Source organism: Myotis nattereri, assembly GCF_964212035.1.
Source record: "Myotis nattereri genome assembly, chromosome: X".
NCBI lineage: Eukaryota > Metazoa > Chordata > Mammalia > Chiroptera > Vespertilionidae > Myotis > Myotis nattereri.
Genome location: NC_138078.1, coordinates 75,375,048 through 75,390,555, shown reverse-complemented (window position 1 = coordinate 75,390,555; position 15,508 = coordinate 75,375,048).

Below are 15,508 nucleotides of genomic sequence, written 5' to 3'. Positions count from 1 at the left end.
CTGATAATATTTACAACTCCGGGGACGTTAGGGAGCGTTTTCACTTGAATTTTCTTTCAAATATTAGGAATTCTTGTTTATACGGCTTAAAATTTCTGTAGAAAGCCTCTAAGTGAGGACTATACTGCTTATGTTTTCAAGTGAAGCCTAATTTCTCTAGCGTGTTTTGTATAACTCACTTAAAATCCTTCTGTTTCCAGTACATACTTGTAAGAAAACTCACTTATTGTGGTAAAACTCTTAAAATACGCAATTACAGTTTCGAGAAACGATTGGAAACTTGGAAGATACACTTGATATAAAAGTAAATAGAGTCTTACTACATTTCCTGCCATTTTTAATCACAGACATTACCAGTGGGAAGCCGTGAAATGACCAGAAAACTGGTAATATTTACAACTCCGGGGACTTTAGGGAGCGTTTTCACTTGAATTTTCTTTCAAATATTAGGAATTCTTGTTTATACGGCTTAAAATTTCTGTAGAAAGCCTCTAAGTGAGGACTATACTGCTTATGTTTTCAAGTGAAGCCTAATTTCTCTGGCGTGTTTTGTATGACTCACTTAAAATCCTTCTGTTACCAGTACATACTTGTAAGAAAACTCACTTATTGTGGTAAAACTCTTAAAATACGCAATTAGAGTTTCCAGAAACGATTGGAAACTTGGAAGATACACTTGATATAAAAGTTAATAGAGCCTTACTACATTTCCTCCCGTTTTTAATCAAAGACATTACCAGTGGAAAGCCGTGAAAGGACCAGAAAACTGATAATATTTACAACTCCGGGCACTTTAGGGAGCGTTTTCACTTGAATTTGCTTTCAAATATTAGGAATTCTTGTTTATACAGCTTAAAATTGGTGTAGAAAGCCTGTAAGTGAGGACTATTCATTCTACTTATGTTTACAATTCAGGCCGAATTATTCTGGCCTCTTTTGTATGACTCAGGTGAAATCCTTTCGGTTCTAGTACAGACTTGTAAGAGCACTCTCTAATTGTGGTAAAACTCTTAAAATACGCAATTAGAGTTTCCAGAAAGGATTAAAAACGTGGAAGATACACTTGATATAAAAGTGAATAGATTCTTACTACATTTCCTGCCATTTTTAATCACAGACATTCCCAGTGGGAATCGGTGAAATGACCAGAAAACTGATAATATTTACAACTTCGGGGACTTTAGGGAGCGTTTTCACTGGAATTTGTGTTCAAATATTAGGAATTCTTGTTTATACGGCTTAAAATTTCTGTAGAAAGCCTCTAAGTGAGGACTATACTGCTTATGTTTTCAAGTGAAGCCTAATTTCTCTGGGGTGTTTTTTATGACTCACTTAAAATCCTTCTGTTTCCAGTACATACTTGTAAGAAAACTCACTTATTGTGGTAAAACTCTTAAAATACGCAATTAGAGTTTCCAGAAACGATTGGAAACTTGGAAGATACACTTGATATAAAAGTAAATAGATTCTTACTACATTTCCTGCCGTTTGTAATCACAGACATTACCAGTGGAAAGTAGTGAAATGACCAGAAAACTGATAATATTTAAAACTCCGGGCACTTTAGGGAGCATTTTCACATGAATTTGCTTTCAAATATTAGGAATTCTTGATTATACAGGTCAAAATTTGTGTAGAAAGGTTGTGAGTACTATACTCCTTATGTTTACAATTGAGGCCGAATGATTCTGGCGTCTTTTGTATGACTCAGGTGAAATCCTTCTGTTTCCAGTACATACTTGCAAGAACACTCACAAATTGTGGTAAAATTCTTAAAATACGCAATTAGAGTTTCCAGAAACGATTGGAATCTTGGAAGATACACTTGATAAAAAAGTAAATAGAGTCTTACTACATTTCCTGCCCTTTTTTATCACAGACATTACCTGTGGGAAGCCGTGAAATGACCAGAAAACTGATAATATTTACAACTCCGGGGACTTTCGGGAGCGTTTTCACTGGAATTTGCGTTCAAATATTAGGAATTCTTGTTTATACGGCTTAAAATTTCTGTAGAAAGCCTCTAAGTGAGGACTATACTGCTTATGTTTTCAAGTGAAGCCTAATTACTCTGGAGTGTTTTGTATGACTCACTTAAAATCCTTCTGTTTCCAGTACATACTTGTAAGAAAACTTATTGTGGTAAAACTCATATAATACGCAATTAGAGTTTCCAGAAACGATTGGAAACTTGGAAGATACACTTGATATAAAAGTAAATAGATTCTTACTACATTTCCTGCCATTTTTCATCACAGACATTACCTGTGGGAAGCCGTGAAAGGAGCAGAAAACTGATAATATTTACAACTCCGGAGACTTTAGGGAGCGTTTCACTGGAATTTGCTTTAAAACATTAGGAATTCTTGTTTATAGAGCTTAAAATTTGTGTAGAAATCCTGTAAGTGAGGAATATACTGCTTATGTTTACAATTGAGGGGGAATTATTCTGGCGTCTTTGGTATGACTCAGGTGAAATCCCTATGGTCCCAGTACATACTTGAAAGAACACTAATTGTGGTAAAACATTAAAATACGCAATTAGAGTTTCCAGAAATGATTAAAAACTTGGAAGATACACTTGAAATAAAAGTAAATGGATTCTTACTACATTTCCTGCCGTTTTTAATCAAAGACATTACCAGTGGAAAGCCGTGAAAGGACCAGAAAACTGATAATATTTACAACTCCGGGCACTTTAGGGAGCGTTTTCACTTGAATTTGCTTTCAAATATTAGGAATTCTTGTTTATACAGCTTAAAATTGGTGAAGAAAGCCTGTAAGTGAGGACTATTCTGCGTATGTTTACAATTGATACCGAATTATTCTGGCCTCTTTTGTATTACTTAGGTGAAATCCTTATGGTTCCAGTACATACTTGTAAGAACACTCACAAATTGTGGTAAAACTCTTAAAATACGCAATTAGTTTCCAGAAACGATTGGAAACTTGGAAGATACACTTGATGTAAAAGTGAATAGGTTCTTACTACATTTCCTGCCATTTTTAATCACAGACATTACCCGTGGGAAGCCGTGAAATGACCAGAAAACTGATGATATTTACAACTCCGGGCACTTTAGGGAGCGTTTTCACTTGAATTTGCTTTCAAATATTAGGAATTCTTGATTATACAGGTCAAAATTTGTGTAGGAAGGCTGTAAGTGAGGACTATACTCCTTATGTTTACAACTGAGGGGGAATTATTCTGGCGTCTTTTGTATTACTCAGGTGAAATCCTTATGGTTCCAGTACATACTTGTAAGAACACTCACAAATTGTGGTAAAATTCTTAAAATACGCAATTAGAGTTTCCAGAAACTATTGGAAACTTGGAAGATACACTTGATATAAAAGGAAATAGAGTCTTACTACATTTCCTGCCGTTTTTAATCACAGACATTACCTGTGGGAAGCCGTGAAAGGACCAGAAAACTGATAATATTTACAACTCCGGGGACTTTAGGGAGCGTTTTCACTGGAATTTGCTTTCAAATATTAGGAATTCTTGTTTATACAGCTTAAAATTTGTGTAGAAAGCCTGTAAGTGAGGACTATACTGCTTATGTTTAAAATTGAGGGGGAATTATTCTGGCGGCTTTGGTATGACTCAGGTGAAATCCGTATGGTCCCAGTACATACATGTAAGAACTCTAATTGTGGTAAAACTCTTAAAATACGCAATTAGAGTTTCCAGAAAGGATTAAACACTTGGAAGATACACTTGAAATAAAAGTAAATGGATTCTTACTACATTTCCTGCCGTTTTTAATCAAAGACATTACCAGTGGAAAGCCGTGAAATGACCAAAAAATTGATAATATTTACAACTCTGGGCACTTTAGGGAGCTTTTTCACTTGAATTTGCTATCAAATATTAGGAATTCTTGATTATACAGGTCAAAATTTGTGTAGAAAGGCTGTAAGTGAGGACTATAGTCCTTATGTTTACAATTGAGGCCGAATGATTCTGGCGTCTTTTGTATTACTCAGGTGAAATCCTTATGGTTCCAGTACATACTTGTAAGAAAACTCACTTATTGTGGTAAAACTCTTAAAATACGCAATTAGAGTTTCCAGAAATGATTGGAAACTTGGAAGATACACTTGATATAAAAGTGAATAGATTCTTACTACATTTCCTGCCATTTTTATTCACAGACATTACCAGTGGGAAGCCGTGAAATGACCAGAAAACTGATAATATTTACAACTCCGGGGACTTTAGGGAGCGTTTTCACTGGAATTTGCGTGCAAATATTAGGAATTCTTGTTTATACGGCTTAAAATTTCTGTAGAAAGCCTCTAAGTGAGGACTATACTGCTTATGTTTTCAAGTGAAGCCTAATTTCTCTGGCGTGTTTTGTATGACTCACTTAAAATCCTTCTGTTTCCAGTACATACTTGTAAGAAAACTCACTTATTGTGGTAAAACTCTTAAAATACGCAATTAGAGTTTCCAGAAACGATTGGAAACTTGGAAGATACACTTGATATAAAAGTAAATAGAGTCTTACTACATTTCCTGCCGTTTTTAATCACAGACATTACCTGTGGGAAGCCGTGAAAGGACCAGAAAACTGATAATATTTACAACTCCGGGGACTTTAGGGAGCGTTTTCACTGGAATTTGCTTTAAAATATTAGGAATTCTTGTTTATACAGCTTAAAATTTGTGTAGAAAGCCTGTGAGTGAGGACTATACTGCTTATGTTTACAATTGAGGGGGAATTATTCTGGCGTCTTTGGTATGACTCAGGTGAAATCCGTATGGTCCCAGTACATACTTGTAAGAACAGTAATTGTGGTAAAACATTAAAATACGCAATTAGAGTTTCCAGAAATGATTAAAAACTTGGAAGATACACTTGAAATAAAAGTAAATGGATTCTTACTACATTTCCTGCCGTTTTTAATCAAAGACATTACCAGTGGAAAGCCGTGAAATGACCAGAAAACTGATAATATTTACAACTCCGGGCACTTTAGGGAGCGTTTTCACTTGAATTTGCTTTCAAATATTAGGAATTCTTGTTTATACAGCTTAAAATTTGTGTAGAAAGCCTGTAAGTGAGGACTATTCTGCTTATGTTTACAATTGAGGCCGATTTATTCTGGCCTCTTTTGTATGACTCAGGTGAAATCCTTTCGGTTCTAGTACAGACTTGTAAGAACACTCTCTAATTGTGGTAATACTCTTAAAATACGCAATTAGAGTTTCCAGAAAGGATTAAAAACTTGGAAGATACACTTGAAATAAAAGTAAATAGATTCTTACTACATTTCCTGCCGTTTGTAATCACAGACATTACCAGTGGAAAGCCGTGAAATGACCTGAAAATTGATAATATTTATAACTCCGGGCACTTTAGGGAGCGTTTTCACTTGAATTTGCTTTCAAATATTAGGAATTCTTGATTATACAGGTCAAAATTTGTATAGGAAGGCTGTAAGTGAGGACTATACTCCTTATGTTTACAATTGAGGGGGAATTATTCTGGCGTCTTTTGTATTACTCAGGTGAAATCCTTATGGTTCCAGTACATACTTGTAAGAACAGTCACAAATTGTGGTAAAATTCTTAAAATACGCAATTAGAGTTTCCAGAAACGATTGGAAACTTGGAAGATACACTTGATGTAAAAGTAAATAGAGTCTTACTACATTCCCTGCCGTTTTTAATCACAGACATTACCTGTGGGAAGCCGTGAAAGGACCAGAAAACTGATAATATTTACAACTCCGGGGACTTTAGGGAGCGTTTTCACTGGAATTTGCTTTCAAATATTAGGAATTCTTGTTTATACAGCTTAAAATTTGTGTAGAAAGCCTGTAAGTGAGGACTATACTGCTTATGTTTTCAATTGAGGCCGAATGATTCTGGCGTCTTTTGTATTACTCAGGTGAAATCCTTATGGTTCCAGTACATACTTGTAAGAACACTCACAAATTGTGGTAAAACTCTTAAAATACCCAATTAGAGTTTCCAGAAATGATTAAACACTTGGAAGATACACTTGAAATAAAAGTAAATGGTTTCTTACTACATTTCCTGCCGTTTTTAATCAAAGACATTACCAGTGGAAAGCCGTGAAATGACCAGAAAATTGATAATATTTACAACTCTGGGCACTTTAGGGAGCGTTTTCACTTGAATTTGCTATCAAATATTAGGAATTCTTGATTATACAGGTCAAAATTTGTGTAGAAAGGCTGTAAGTGAGGACTATACTCCTTATGTTTACAATTGAGGCCGAATGATTCTGGCGTCTTTTGTATTACTCAGGTGAAATCCTTATTGTTCCAGTACATACTTGTAAGAACACTCACAAATTGTGGTAAAACTCTTAAAATACGCAATTAGAGTTTCCAGAAATGATTGGAAACTTGGAAGATACACTTGATATAAAAGTGAATAGATTCTTACTACATTTCGTGCCATTTTTATTCACAGACATTACCAGGGGGAAGCCGTGAAATGACCAGAAAACTGATAATACTTACAACTCCGGGGACTTTAGGGAGCGTTTTCACTGGAATTTGCGTTCAAATATTAGGAATTCTTGTTTATACGGCTTAAAATTTCTGTAGAAAGCCTCTAAGTGAGGACTATACTGCTTATGTTTTCAAGTGAAGCCTAATTTCTCTGGCGTGTTTTGTATGACTCACTTAAAATCCTTCTGTTTCCAGTACATACTTGTAAGAAAACTCACTTATTGTGGTAAACCTCTTAAAATACGCAATTAGAGTTTCCAGAAACGATTGGAAACTTGGAAGATACACTTGATATAAAAGTAAATAGAGTCTTACTACATTTCCTGCCGTTTTTAATCACAGACATTACCTGTGGGAAGCCGTGAAAGGACCAGAAAACTGATAATATTTACAACTCCGGGAACTTTAGGGAGCGTTTTCACTGGAATTTGCTTTAAAATATTAGGAATTCTTGTTTATACAGCTTAAAATTGGTGTAGAAAGCCTGTAAGTGAGGACTATTCTGCTTATGTTTGCAATTGAGGCCGAATTATTCTGGCCTCTTTTGTATGACTCATGTGAAATCCTTTCGGTTCTAGTACAGACTTGTAAGAACACTCTCTAATTGTGGTAATACTCTTAAAATACGCAATTAGAGTTTCCAGAAATGATTAAAAACTTGGAAGATACACTTCAAATAAAAGTAAATAGATTCTTACTACATTTCCTGCCGTTTGTAATCACAGACATTACCTGTGGGAAGCCGTGAAATGACCAGAAAACTGATAATATTTACAACTGCGGAGACTTTAGGGAGCGTTTTCACTTGAATTTTCTTTCAAATATTAGGAATTCTTGTTTATACGGCTTAAAATTTCTGTAGAAAGCCTCTAAGTGAGGACTATACTGCTTATGTTTTCAAGTGAAGCCTAATTTCTCTGGGGTGTTTTGTATGACTCACTTAAAATCCTTCTGTTTCCAGTACATACTTGTAAGAAAACTCACTTATTGTGGTAAAACTCTTAAAATACACAATTAGAGGTTCCAGAAACGATTGGAAACTTGGAAGATACACTTGATATAAAAGTGAATAGATTCTTATTACATTTCCTGCCATTTTTAATCACAGACATTACCAGTGGGAAGCCGTGAAATGACCAGAAAACTGATAATATTTACAACTCTGGGGACTTTAGGGAGCGTTTTCACTTGAATTTTCTTTCAAATATTAAGAATTCTTGTTTATACGGCTTAAAATTTCTGTAGAAAGCCTCTAAGTGAGGACTATACTGCTTATGTTTTCAAGTGAAGCCTAATTTCTCTGGCGTGTTTTGTATGACTCACTTAAAATCCTTCTGTTTCCAGTACATACTTGTAAGAAAACTCACTTATTGTGGAAAACTCTTAAAATACGCAATTAGAGTTTCCAGAAACGATTGGAAACTTGGAAGATAAACTTGATATAAAAGTAAATAGAGTCTTACTACATTTCCTGCCATTTTTAATCACAGACATTACCAGTGGGAAGCCGTGAATTGACCAGAAAACTGATAATATTTACAACTCCGGGGACTTTAGGGAGCGTTTTCACTTGAATTTTCTTTCAAATATTAGGAATTCTTGTTTATACGGCTTAAAATTTGTGTAGAAAGCCTCTAAGTGAGGACTATACTGCTTATGTTTTCAAGTGAAGCCTAATTTCTCTGGCGTGTTTTGTATGACTCACTTAAAACCCTTCTGTTTCCAGTACATACTTGTAAGAAAACTCACTTATTGTGGTAAAACTCTTAAAATACGCAATTAGAGTTTCCAGAAACGATTGGAAACTTGGAAGATACACTTGAAATAAAAGTAAATGGATTCTTACTACATTTCCTGCCGTATTTAATCAAAGACATTACCAGTGGAAACCCGTTAAATGACCAGAAACCTGATAATATTTACAACTCCGGGCACTTTAGGGAGCGTTTTCACTTGAATTTGCTTTCAAATATTAGGAATTCTTGTTTATACAGCTTAAAATTGGTGTAGAAAGCCTGTAAGTGATGACTATTCTACTTATGTTTACAATTCAGGCCGAATTATTCTGGCCTCTTTTGTATGACTCAGGTGAAATCCTTTCGGTTCTAGTACAGACTTGTAAGAACACTCTCTAATTGTGGTAAAACTCTTAAAATACGCAATTAGAGTTTCCAGAAAGGATTAAAAACTTGGAAGATACACTTGATATAAAAGTGAATAGATTCTTACTACATTTCCTGCCATTTTTAATCACAGACATTACCAGTGGGAATCGGTGAAATGACCAGAAAACTGATAATATTTACAACTCCGGCGACTTTAGGGAGCGTTTTCACTGGAATTTGCGTTCAAATATTAGGAATTCTTGTTTATACGGCTTAAAATTTCTGTAGAAAGCCTCTAAGTGAGGACTATACTGCTTATGTTTTCAAGTGAAGCCTAATTTCTCTGGCGTGTTTTGTATGACTCACTTAAAATCCTTCTGTTTCCAGTACATACTTGTAAGAAAACTCACTTATTGTGGTAAAACTCTTAAAATACGCAATTTGAGTTTCCAGAAACGATTGGAAACTTGGAAGATACACTTGATATAAAAGTAAATAGAGTCTTACTACATTTCCTGCCGTTTGTAATCACAGACATTACCTGTGGGAAGCCGTGAAAGGACCAGAAAACTGATAATATTTACAACTCCCGGCACTTTAGGGAGCATTTTCAGTGGAATTTGCTCTAAAACATTAGGAATTCTTGTTTATACAGCTTAAAATTTGTGTAGAAAGCCTGTAAGTGAGGACTATACTGCTTATGTTTACAATTGAGGGGGAATTATTCTGGCGTCTTTGGTATGACTCAGGTGAAATCCGTATGGTCCCAGTACATACTTGTAAGAACACTAATTGTGATAAAACTTTAAAATACGCAATTAGAGTTTCCAGAAATGATTAAAAACTTGGAAGATACACTTGAAATAAAAGTAAATGGATTCTTACTACATTTCCTGCCGTTTTTAATCAAAGACATTACCAGTGGCAAGCCGTGGAATGACCAGAAAACCGATAATATTTACAACTCCGGGCACTTTAGGGAGCGTTTTCACTTGAATTTGCTTTCAAATATTAGGAATTCTTGATTATACAGGTCAAAATTTGTGTAGAAAGGCTGTAAGTGAGGACTATACTCCTTATGTTTACAATTGAGGCCGAATGATTCTGGCGTCTTTTGTATTACTCAGGTGAAATCCTTATGGTTCCAGTACATACTTGTAAGAACACTCACAAATTGTGGTAAAACTCTTAAAATACGCAATTAGAGTTTCCAGAAATGATTGGAAACTTGGAAGATACACTTGATATAAAAGTGAATAGATTCTTACTACATTTCCTGCCATTTTTAATCACAGACATTACCAGTGGGAAGCCGTGAAATGACCAGAAAACTGATAATATTTACAACTGCGGGGACTTTAGGGAGCGTTTTCACTTGAATTTTCTTTCAAATATTAGGAATTCTTGTTTATACGGCTTAAAATTTCTGTAGAAAGCCTCTAAGTGAGGACTATACTGCTTATGTTTTCAAGTGAAGCCTAATTTCTCTGGGGTGTTTTGTATGACTCACTTAAAATCCTTCTGTTTCCAGTACATACTTGTAAGAAAACACACTTATTGTGGTAAAACTCTTAAAATACGCAATTAGAGGTTCCAGAAACGATTGGAAACTTGGAAGATACACTTGATATAAAAGTGAATAGATTCTTATTACATTTCCTGCCATTTTTAATCACAGACATTACCAGTGGGAAGCCGTGAAATGACCAGAAAACTGATAATATTTACAACTCCGGGGACTTTAGGGAGCGTTTTCACTTGAATTTTCTTTCAAATATTAGGAATTCTTGTTTATACGGCTTAAAATTTCTGTAGAAAGCCTCTAAGTGAGGACTATACTGCTTATGTTTTCAAGTGAAGCCTAATTTCTCTGGCGTGTTTTGTATGACTCACTTAAAATCCTTCTCTTTCCAGTACATACTTGTAAGAAAACTCACTTATTGTGGTAAAACTCTTAAAATACGCAATTAGAGGTTCCAGAAACGATTGGAAACTTGGAAGATACACTTGATATAAAAGTGAATAGATTCTTACTACATTTCCTGCCATTTTTAATCACAGACATTACCAGTGGGAAGCCGTGAAATGACCAGAAAACCGATAATATTTACAACTCCGGGGACGTTAGGGAGCGTTTTCTCTTGAATTTTCTTTCAAATATTAGGAATTCTTGTTTATACTGCTTAAAATTTCTGTAGAAAGCCTCTAAGTGAGGACTATACTGCTTATGTTTTCAAGTGAAGCCTAATTTCTCTGGCGTGTTTTGTATGACTCACTTAAAATCCTTCTCTTTCCAGTACATACTTGTAAGAAAACTCACTTATGGTGGTAAAACTCTTAAAATACGCAATTAGAGTTTCCAGAAACGATTGGAAACTTGGAAGATACACTTGATATAAAAGTAAATAGAGTCTTACTACATTTCCTGCCGTTTTTAATCACAGACATTACCTGTGGGAAGCCGTGAAAGGACCAGAAAACTGATAATATTTACAACTCCGGGAACTTTAGGGAGCGTTTTCACTGGAATTTGCTTTAAAATATTAGGAATTCTTGTTTATACAGCTTAAAATTGGTGTAGAAAGCCTGTAAGTGAGGACTATTCTGCTTATGTTTGCAATTGAGGCCGAATTATTCTGGCCTCTTTTGTATGACTCATGTGAAATCCTTTCGGTTCTAGTACAGACTTGTAAGAACACTCTCTAATTGTGGTAATACTCTTAAAATACGCAATTAGAGTTTCCAGAAATGATTAAAAACTTGGAAGATACACTTCAAATAAAAGTAAATAGATTCTTACTACATTTCCTGCCGTTTGTAATCACAGACATTACCTGTGGGAAGCCGTGAAATGACCAGAAAACTGATAATATTTACAACTGCGGAGACTTTAGGGAGCGTTTTCACTTGAATTTTCTTTCAAATATTAGGAATTCTTGTTTATACGGCTTAAAATTTCTGTAGAAAGCCTCTAAGTGAGGACTATACTGCTTATGTTTTCAAGTGAAGCCTAATTTCTCTGGGGTGTTTTGTATGACTCACTTAAAATCCTTCTGTTTCCAGTACATACTTGTAAGAAAACTCACTTATTGTGGTAAAACTCTTAAAATACACAATTAGAGGTTCCAGAAACGATTGGAAACTTGGAAGATACACTTGATATAAAAGTGAATAGATTCTTATTACATTTCCTGCCATTTTTAATCACAGACATTACCAGTGGGAAGCCGTGAAATGACCAGAAAACTGATAATATTTACAACTCTGGGGACTTTAGGGAGCGTTTTCACTTGAATTTTCTTTCAAATATTAAGAATTCTTGTTTATACGGCTTAAAATTTCTGTAGAAAGCCTCTAAGTGAGGACTATACTGCTTATGTTTTCAAGTGAAGCCTAATTTCTCTGGCGTGTTTTGTATGACTCACTTAAAATCCTTCTGTTTCCAGTACATACTTGTAAGAAAACTCACTTATTGTGGAAAACTCTTAAAATACGCAATTAGAGTTTCCAGAAACGATTGGAAACTTGGAAGATAAACTTGATATAAAAGTAAATAGAGTCTTACTACATTTCCTGCCATTTTTAATCACAGACATTACCAGTGGGAAGCCGTGAATTGACCAGAAAACTGATAATATTTACAACTCCGGGGACTTTAGGGAGCGTTTTCACTTGAATTTTCTTTCAAATATTAGGAATTCTTGTTTATACGGCTTAAAATTTGTGTAGAAAGCCTCTAAGTGAGGACTATACTGCTTATGTTTTCAAGTGAAGCCTAATTTCTCTGGCGTGTTTTGTATGACTCACTTAAAACCCTTCTGTTTCCAGTACATACTTGTAAGAAAACTCACTTATTGTGGTAAAACTCTTAAAATACGCAATTAGAGTTTCCAGAAACGATTGGAAACTTGGAAGATACACTTGAAATAAAAGTAAATGGATTCTTACTACATTTCCTGCCGTATTTAATCAAAGACATTACCAGTGGAAACCCGTTAAATGACCAGAAACCTGATAATATTTACAACTCCGGGCACTTTAGGGAGCGTTTTCACTTGAATTTGCTTTCAAATATTAGGAATTCTTGTTTATACAGCTTAAAATTGGTGTAGAAAGCCTGTAAGTGATGACTATTCTACTTATGTTTACAATTCAGGCCGAATTATTCTGGCCTCTTTTGTATGACTCAGGTGAAATCCTTTCGGTTCTAGTACAGACTTGTAAGAACACTCTCTAATTGTGGTAAAACTCTTAAAATACGCAATTAGAGTTTCCAGAAAGGATTAAAAACTTGGAAGATACACTTGATATAAAAGTGAATAGATTCTTACTACATTTCCTGCCATTTTTAATCACAGACATTACCAGTGGGAATCGGTGAAATGACCAGAAAACTGATAATATTTACAACTCCGGCGACTTTAGGGAGCGTTTTCACTGGAATTTGCGTTCAAATATTAGGAATTCTTGTTTATACGGCTTAAAATTTCTGTAGAAAGCCTCTAAGTGAGGACTATACTGCTTATGTTTTCAAGTGAAGCCTAATTTCTCTGGCGTGTTTTGTATGACTCACTTAAAATCCTTCTGTTTCCAGTACATACTTGTAAGAAAACTCACTTATTGTGGTAAAACTCTTAAAATACGCAATTTGAGTTTCCAGAAACGATTGGAAACTTGGAAGATACACTTGATATAAAAGTAAATAGAGTCTTACTACATTTCCTGCCGTTTGTAATCTAGACATTACCTGTGGGAAGCCGTGAAAGGACCAGAAAACTGATAATATTTACAACTCCCGGCACTTTAGGGAGCATTTTCAGTGGAATTTGCTCTAAAACATTAGGAATTCTTGTTTATACAGCTTAAAATTTGTGTAGAAAGCCTGTAAGTGAGGACTATACTGCTTATGTTTACAATTGAGGGGGAATTATTCTGGCGTCTTTGGTATGACTCAGGTGAAATCCGTATGGTCCCAGTACATACTTGTAAGAACACTAATTGTGATAAAACTTTAAAATACGCAATTAGAGTTTCCAGAAATGATTAAAAACTTGGAAGATACACTTGAAATAAAAGTAAATGGATTCTTACTACATTTCCTGCCGTTTTTAATCAAAGACATTACCAGTGGCAAGCCGTGGAATGACCAGAAAACCGATAATATTTACAACTCCGGGCACTTTAGGGAGCGTTTTCACTTGAATTTGCTTTCAAATATTAGGAATTCTTGATTATACAGGTCAAAATTTGTGTAGAAAGGCTGTAAGTGAGGACTATACTCCTTATGTTTACAATTGAGGCCGAATGATTCTGGCGTCTTTTGTATTACTCAGGTGAAATCCTTATGGTTCCAGTACATACTTGTAAGAACACTCACAAATTGTGGTAAAACTCTTAAAATACGCAATTAGAGTTTCCAGAAATGATTGGAAACTTGGAAGATACACTTGATATAAAAGTGAATAGATTCTTACTACATTTCCTGCCATTTTTAATCACAGACATTACCAGTGGGAAGCCGTGAAATGACCAGAAAACTGATAATATTTACAACTGCGGGGACTTTAGGGAGCGTTTTCACTTGAATTTTCTTTCAAATATTAGGAATTCTTGTTTATACGGCTTAAAATTTCTGTAGAAAGCCTCTAAGTGAGGACTATACTGCTTATGTTTTCAAGTGAAGCCTAATTTCTCTGGGGTGTTTTGTATGACTCACTTAAAATCCTTCTGTTTCCAGTACATACTTGTAAGAAAACACACTTATTGTGGTAAAACTCTTAAAATACGCAATTAGAGGTTCCAGAAACGATTGGAAACTTGGAAGATACACTTGATATAAAAGTGAATAGATTCTTATTACATTTCCTGCCATTTTTAATCACAGACATTACCAGTGGGAAGCCGTGAAATGACCAGAAAACTGATAATATTTACAACTCCGGGGACTTTAGGGAGCGTTTTCACTTGAATTTTCTTTCAAATATTAGGAATTCTTGTTTATACGGCTTAAAATTTCTGTAGAAAGCCTCTAAGTGAGGACTATACTGCTTATGTTTTCAAGTGAAGCCTAATTTCTCTGGCGTGTTTTGTATGACTCACTTAAAATCCTTCTCTTTCCAGTACATACTTGTAAGAAAACTCACTTATTGTGGTAAAACTCTTAAAATACGCAATTAGAGGTTCCAGAAACGATTGGAAACTTGGAAGATACACTTGATATAAAAGTGAATAGATTCTTACTACATTTCCTGCCATTTTTAATCACAGACATTACCAGTGGGAAGCCGTGAAATGACCAGAAAACCGATAATATTTACAACTCCGGGGACGTTAGGGAGCGTTTTCTCTTGAATTTTCTTTCAAATATTAGGAATTCTTGTTTATACTGCTTAAAATTTCTGTAGAAAGCCTCTAAGTGAGGACTATACTGCTTATGTTTTCAAGTGAAGCCTAATTTCTCTGGCGTGTTTTGTATGACTCACTTAAAACCCTTCTGTTTCCAGTACATACTTGTAAGAAAACTCACTTATTGTGGTAAAACTCTTAAAATACGCAATTAGAGTTTCCAGAAACGATTGGAAACTTGGAAGATACACTTGAAATAAAAGTAAATGGATTCTTACTACATTTCCTGCCGTTTTTAATCAAAGACATTACCAGTGGAAAGCCGTGAAATGACCAGAAAACTGATAATATTTACAACTCCGGGCACTTTAGGGAGCGTTTTCACTTGAATTTGCTTTCAAATATTAGGAATTCTTGTTTATACAGCTTAAAATTGGTGTAGAAAGCCTGTAAGTGAGGACTATTCTACTTATGTTTACAATTCAGGCCGAATTATTCTGGCCTCTTTTGTATGACTCAGGTGAAATCCTTTCGGTTCTAGTACAGACTTGTAAGAACACTCT